Below are 7,007 nucleotides of genomic sequence, written 5' to 3'. Positions count from 1 at the left end.
TCCTGTTTCTTCTCACTTCACTTTGTATCAATTCATACAAATCTTCCCAGGCTTTTCTAAATCCATCCCAGTTATCATTTCTTATAACACAATAGTATTCCATCACAATCATATCAGCCATTCCTTTCAATAGATGGGCATCCTCTCAATTTGCAATTCTTTGCCTCCATAAAATGAGCTACTATAAATATTTTTTGTACATATAGATCCTTTTCCTTTCTATTTGATCTCTTTGGGATATAGACCTAGTAGTGGTATTGCTGGATGAAAGGGCATGCACAATTTTATAACCCTTTGGACATAGGTTCAAATAACTCTCCAGAATGGTTGGATCAGTTTCACAACTCCACCAATAGTGTGTTAGTGTGCTAATTTTTCCATATTCCTTCTTTCTTATATTAGCCAATGTGATAGGTGTGAGTGGTACCTCAGAGTTGTTTTGGGTATCTCTAATCAATAGTGATTTAGAACATTTTCTCATATGACTGTAGATGCCTTTGATTTCTTCTTCTGGGAGCTCACATTTTTCCATTTGGTCAATTCTACTTTTTAAGGAGTTCTTTTCTTCAGTGAATATTTGTACTTCTTTTTCCATTTGACCAATTTTGTTTTTTAAGGAGTTCGCTTCAGTATGCCTCTTTTACCTTTTGGTCAGTTATGGTTTTTAAAGTGTTATTTTCTTCAGTATTTTTCACACTTCTTTTACTAAGCTGTTGACTCTGTTTTTGAAAGTTTTTTTGTATCACTTTCATTTCTCAATTTTTCCCTCTACCTATCTTATCTGATTTTTTAAAAAATCCATTTTGAGCTCTTCTGGGAATTCTTGTTGGACTTATGTCCAACTCTCTTTCTTTTTTTTTTTTTCTTCCTTGTAGGTGTTTTGACATTGTTGTCTTCTGAGTTTGTGTCTTGGTCTTTCCTGTCACTAAAGTATCTTTTTGTGGTCAGGTTCTTTTTCTGTTGTTGGCTCATTTTCCCTCTCTATTTCTTGATTTTTGATTTTATATTAAGGTTGGGCTCGTTCCCAGAGTAGAGAGGGCACCATCCCAAACTTCAGGCTTTTCATGCTGCTGTTTTCAAAGCTAGTCCGGGGTGGGGGGAGGTGGGGGGTCTGTAGGTTGTCAGCACTTCCTAGGTGCTATGATCTAAGGAAGGACACGGTAACTGCTCTCCTGGCCTGTGCACTGGCATTTACCCCGCAAGGGCTCTTGTTCCCCTGTGGATATAAGCAGTAGTGCTCCTTTGTGTCGGAACTGAGACTTGTGAGTGACCGCAGGCACTCGTCTCCACTCTAGAACTGTGACCAGAACTCCAGCTCCCCTGTGGCCACAAGTGCTGATGTGCTTATACTCCTCTTGTCCCTGGAACTGTGACCCATAGGACCCACATGGGATCTGTATATGGATAATGAAGCCAGTGCCAGAAGAGGGTGCCCTGTAATCTCTTTCTGACCTCTTGTCTAGCCCTCTTACTATCTCTGAGCTGCTGATGCCACTCTTGCAGCCCCCTCCAAGTCTCGCTGCTGGCATTGCTAAGATGTGGCCTGTGCTGCACTTCGGGCTGACCACAACCCCTGTGTGACAAACCTTTGCTGCCACCCTCCTGCGTTGTCATGAGCTGGAAAATGGTTTCGCCCTAACCTATCATTTTCTTTGCTGCTCCAGAATTCAATGGGAGGCATCATTTTAAAGTTTGTTTGGAGGGGAATTTGGGAGAGTTCCAATGAGTTCCTGCCTCTACTCAGCCATCTTGGCTTCGCCCCTCAGTTAAAAGACATCTTAAGTTCCGTGATAGGAAAGACTTTATATTTGTACCTCCGCACCTTGTGCAGTGTCTAGCATGTGCTGGGTGCTTAGTAAATAATTGCTTGTGGATTACCTCCTTCCACTCCTTCCTTTTTCAGAAGAGTCAACTAATAGTTCTGTTTGCACTACAGTGAAATTCCTTCACCAAATGCTTTTCTAGCAGAAAGTTCTTAATTCTAATGAATGCAAGAATCTGGGACAAGGAAGATAATATGTGTGTATCTGTGTGTGTATGGGGGTGTGTGTGAAATTCTGACTAGAGTCCAATTTTTCTGCAGAAATAAACAGTGAATATTTATTTTCTTATTTTTTCATATATATGTGTATAATTTATATATACACACATATGGATATATACACATATATGTACATATATGTGTGTGTATGCATATATATTCATAAAAGCTAGAGACAATTTGGGAAATGAAAGCCTATTTCCTTGATACAAGTGGACACTGTGTGATTGGTTATCTTGTTTTCCAAGCTGGGCAAATAGCTCTGTCCCCTGGAGAATGCAGTGAAGGCTGTCTGAACTAAGATACATGAGCTAGCATAAAGACTGCTTCAATTGTAAATAGCCCCTGCAATTTGGTTAGCTATAGCTGTAGGGATGGAGGGAGAAAAAATGGGAAAGGAAAGAAGAGGCATGGAGAGTTGTGGGGGAAGTTGTTCTAATCTACCTAGATGAAGCTTTTTTTTTTTCTGTTGTTGAAAGTAACTCAAGCAATCAAACCCTTCATTTCATTACTTGAAAGTTCCTGACTGGTGTGTAAGTTTGGGGGTTAGTTGAGAAATTTTTCATTGTTTTACGTGACTTTCAGAATGAAGAAAAATGCCTATGAAAGTGACTATTCAAAAGAAAGGCCCCTTAAATCTGATAAATGGTCCATAACATTTGAATGCTTCTCCAAATAATTGTTGGTGTTGTTTTTAAAAAGCCCAAATGCATCCAGTCTTACCTGCCCAAATTTCAGCATGTTTCTATTGGATCCCTATAAAAATCTGGTTTTATCTGCTGTCCTTGCCCTTTCCTAAAGAAATCCAATTTAGCAAGCAGAAAATACATCCAAATTCCAGTCAATAAATACATGTCATGATGGTGCTGCAACTCTCCTATGGTCAGAGGATGGCCCTAATTTGCTGAGCTGAGGTCTTCAGGGACAGAGATAATAACAGGCCCTATGTTATGCAGTCAAGTGTGCAGGTTTTTGGTGGGTCCCACCAGCATTTCACGTATAGATTCCATCTATGCCTGATTGGGCCAGACAACACATGCTTAGGGCTGACAAGTGTTTCCTTTGCATTCTTCCCCTATTGCACTCATTTATGGCTCCTCAAGGAAGACAAACAATTAATGTTTCTAGGAGCCGTCTGTCCAGTTTTGTGGTAGGTAGAATTCAAGAGTATGTTCTATCCGATTTGACAAATTCATGAGACATTTATCAAGTGCTTGGAACAGTGTAATGGAAGTACCCTGTAAGACCTGGTTGGAGATCCATGCCTCCTATTTACTGGCTATGTGACCTTGGACAAGTAATTTTACTTCTCCAGGCCTTAATTTCCTCAATTATCAAATGAAATCATATATAAAGTACCTTCCAATCACCCTGTGCTCTATGTTGAAGATATGAAGTTCAATAAACATAGATCCAGGCCTCAAAGAGCTTACAATCTAATCTTACCATCATGTGATAGGTGAAACTGGCCTTCAGAGAACCTCATAGGAACAGAATATTACAGATGGCAGAGCTGGAAGAGATCTAGGAAATCTTCTAGTCTGGCATTCTGACTTTACAAATAAAGGAAATGAGGCCCAAGGACAATCACAGAATCTTAGATTTGAAAGGGGCCACAGAGGTCATCTGGTCTCAGTTGTGTCCAATAACCCCTCTCCTACATCCCTGACAAATGGGCACCCATTCCTTGATTTAAGATCTTAGATGAAAGGAATACCATTACCTCCTGAAGTATCTAATTCCACTTTGGACAATTTTAATTGCCAGGATATTTTCCCCTTTAACATTGAACCTAAATCTTTCTCTTTGCAACTCCTTTTTGCTGTTCCTAGTTCTGTCTTTTGGAGCTGAGCAGGACATGTTGGAGTCCCATTTCTACATAAGAGGCCTTTTGAGGATAACTATCATGTTCTCCCTTATTCTTCTGTTCTTCAGAATAAACATTCCAAGTTCCTTCAGCTAATTCTCATGGGCCACACTTACTGGTTACCCCATCACTTGGGCCATCACTCTCTGGGTATGTTCCAGATTACTGATTACTTTCCAATTTCCAATCAATTACTGGGCACTACATTTTTATTCCCCAAAACCAAACAGAATCCTCTAAATGTGATATAAGCAGGACAGAGTGCCACCCAAGCATCACCTCCCTTGCTCACTTCTTTTAATATGACCTAATGTGGTGGAGAAGCTTTGGTGGAATAGTGAAGAGGGCTTCAATACTACACTTCTCACTCAGTGACCTTGCAATCTACTTTTGCCTCCGGGTCTTAGTTAAACCTCCTCCCCTCTATACTTGTAAAATGATGTTTTTAACCCAAATGCAGGACTTGGTAGAGCAGGGATGCTGCTGTATTTTGAATCAGAGGGTCTGTGTTTTCACTCTGCCTCTGCCACTGGTAAGTGGCACCTGGTGACCTTGCAAAAGGCATTTACCTTTTCTGGGTCAGTTTTCTTAACTGTTAAGAAGGGGGTGGGACTAAATGACTTTGAAGGTCTTTTTCATCTTGAAATCTATGATTCTATAGTTCTGTGATTTTACATTTGTCCCTGCTGAATTTCATTTTATGAAATTTGCTTCATATTTTTCTTCTTGAAAATATTTTGCATTCTGGCTTTATCATTCAGCATGCTGGTTATCTATCTGAACTTTCTGTAAGTTTGACAAGGATAACAGCTTTGCCTTCATATAAGTCACTGATGAAAATGTTAAGCCACACAGGAAAAAAAAAATAAGATCTCTCAGGTACTCCAATAGAGAACTTCCTCTATAGCAACATTGACCCCATTAGTGACAACTATTTAAAAAAATAACTTTGTGATTTATTTATTTTTAACATTCCTTTCTTTTAAAAAATTTTTTAGTTCCAAATTCTCTCCCTCACTCCCAATTCACTGAGAAGGCAAGGAAAATAATATCAATTAGTGTCACACTGGATAGATCACTGGGGTGGGAATAAGGGAAAATTCATCTTCCTGAGTTCAGATCTAGCCTCAAACACTTACTAGCTTGTGTGACCCTGGGCAAGTTGCTTAACCCTGTTTACCTTAGTTTCCTCATCTGTAAAATGAGGTGGAGAAGGAAATGACAAACAACTCCAGTATCTTTGCTAAGAAAATGTGAAAAGGGGTCACCAAGAGTCAGACATGACTGAAATGACCAAACAACAACACACATGTGAAAACAGATTTCCATATTAGTCAGATCACACAAAAAAGCAAAAAAAATTTAAAAGCAAGAAAATTATATTTCAATTTGTGCTCAGAGTTCATCAGTTCTCTCTCTGGAGGTAGATGGTACGTTTTCACCATGAATCCTTTGGAAGTCTCTTGGATCACTGTTTGGATCAGAGTAGCCAAGTTTTTCACAGTTGATCATCATTACAACATTGTGGTTACTGTGCACAATGATTTCCCAGTACTTCTCACTTCATTTTGCATCAGTTTATACAAGTCTTCCCATGGGTTTTTTTTTCTGAAACCACATCCCCACCATTACCATTTCTTATAGCACAAAAATCTTTAATCATAATCATGTGCCAGTTGTTCAATCACTCCCCAGTTGATTAGCATCCCCTCACTATCCATTTCTTTGCTGCCATAAAAAGAGCTGCTATAAACATTTTTGTACATATAAGTCCTTTTCCTTTTCATTTGATCTCTTCGGGATATAGACATAGTAGGAGTATTGCTGGCTCAAAAGGTATGCAGTTTTATAAGCTTTTGAGCATAGTTTCAAATCATTCTCCAAAATGGTTAGACAAGTCCACAACTCCACCAAGGGGTTATTAGTGTTTTTCCCTCATTCCCTCCAGTATTTGTTATTTCTGAGAGTTATGAGGTGATGCCTCAGCATTGTTTTAATTTTCATTTCTTTAATCCCTAGTTAGAGCATTTTCATATGAATACAAATAGCTTTGATTTCTTCTTCTGAAAACTGCCTGTTCATACCTTTTGATCATTTATCAATTCGTGAGTGACTCTTATTTTTATAAATTTGACTCAGTTCCCTATATATTTGAGAAATCAGGCCTTTCTCAGGAGAACCTGTTGGAAATTTTTTCGATATTATTTTATTGTCTGTGGTATCTTTTAGTAAAATATCTATCAGGTCTATTTTTGCTTTTGCTTTGTCCAAGTTCATGATGGCTACCCCTGTGTTTTTTACTTCAGCTGAAGCATAATAGATTTTGCTCTAGCCCTTTATTTTAACTCAGTGCGTGGCTTTCACTTTCAAGTGTGTCTTTTGTAAATAACATATTGTTGGGCTCTTGTTTCTAATATATTCTGTTATCTACTTCCATTTTGCGGGTGAGCTCATCCCATTCACATTCACAGTTGTGACTACTAACTGTGTATTTCCCTCCACTGTATTTTCTTCTGCTTGTCCTCTCTTTTTGTCCTGTCCCTCTTCAAAAGTCTGTTTTGCTTCTGACCACACCTCCCTTTTCCACCCCTTCCCCCAATCTCTTAACCCTTTCTCCTCATATTTCCTATTGGATAGGATAGATTTCTATACCCAACTTCCCTCTTTGAACCAATTCTGGTGAGAGTTAGTTTCAAGCATTGTCTCAGCCCCCTGAGGGAAGATCCTCTGTGGTTTGTGGCCAAAACAGAAACAGTTGCTATTTACACTCACTCTGAATCATAGAACCAAATAATAACCAAATGAGGCATAGGCTAGGACCTGTTGTTGGCCAGTCGATGAGACCCAGAGTGATTTGGATTTAAGGCATTGTCCTTAGAAAAGAAATCTAGCTGGTAAGCCCCAAGGTATCTTGCAAGGTTTCAGAGATCAAATTTTATATTCCTTTGGGCAGCGCACCTACAGGTAAGGGTATGATTCCCTATGTGGACAGAGGTAGAGAAGGGAAGGAGGAAAGGGATGGAAGGAAGGACGGAAGGAAGGACGGACGGACGGAAGGAAGGAAGGAAGGAAGGAAGGAAGGAAGGAAGGAAGGAAGGA

This window comes from Petaurus breviceps, unplaced genomic scaffold (genome assembly GCF_028583685.1).
Source record: "Petaurus breviceps papuanus isolate PSGF00001 unplaced genomic scaffold, PetGlider_PUasm1.0 551, whole genome shotgun sequence".
Lineage (NCBI taxonomy): Eukaryota > Metazoa > Chordata > Mammalia > Diprotodontia > Petauridae > Petaurus > Petaurus breviceps.
This window is presented reverse-complemented; position numbering follows the sequence as displayed.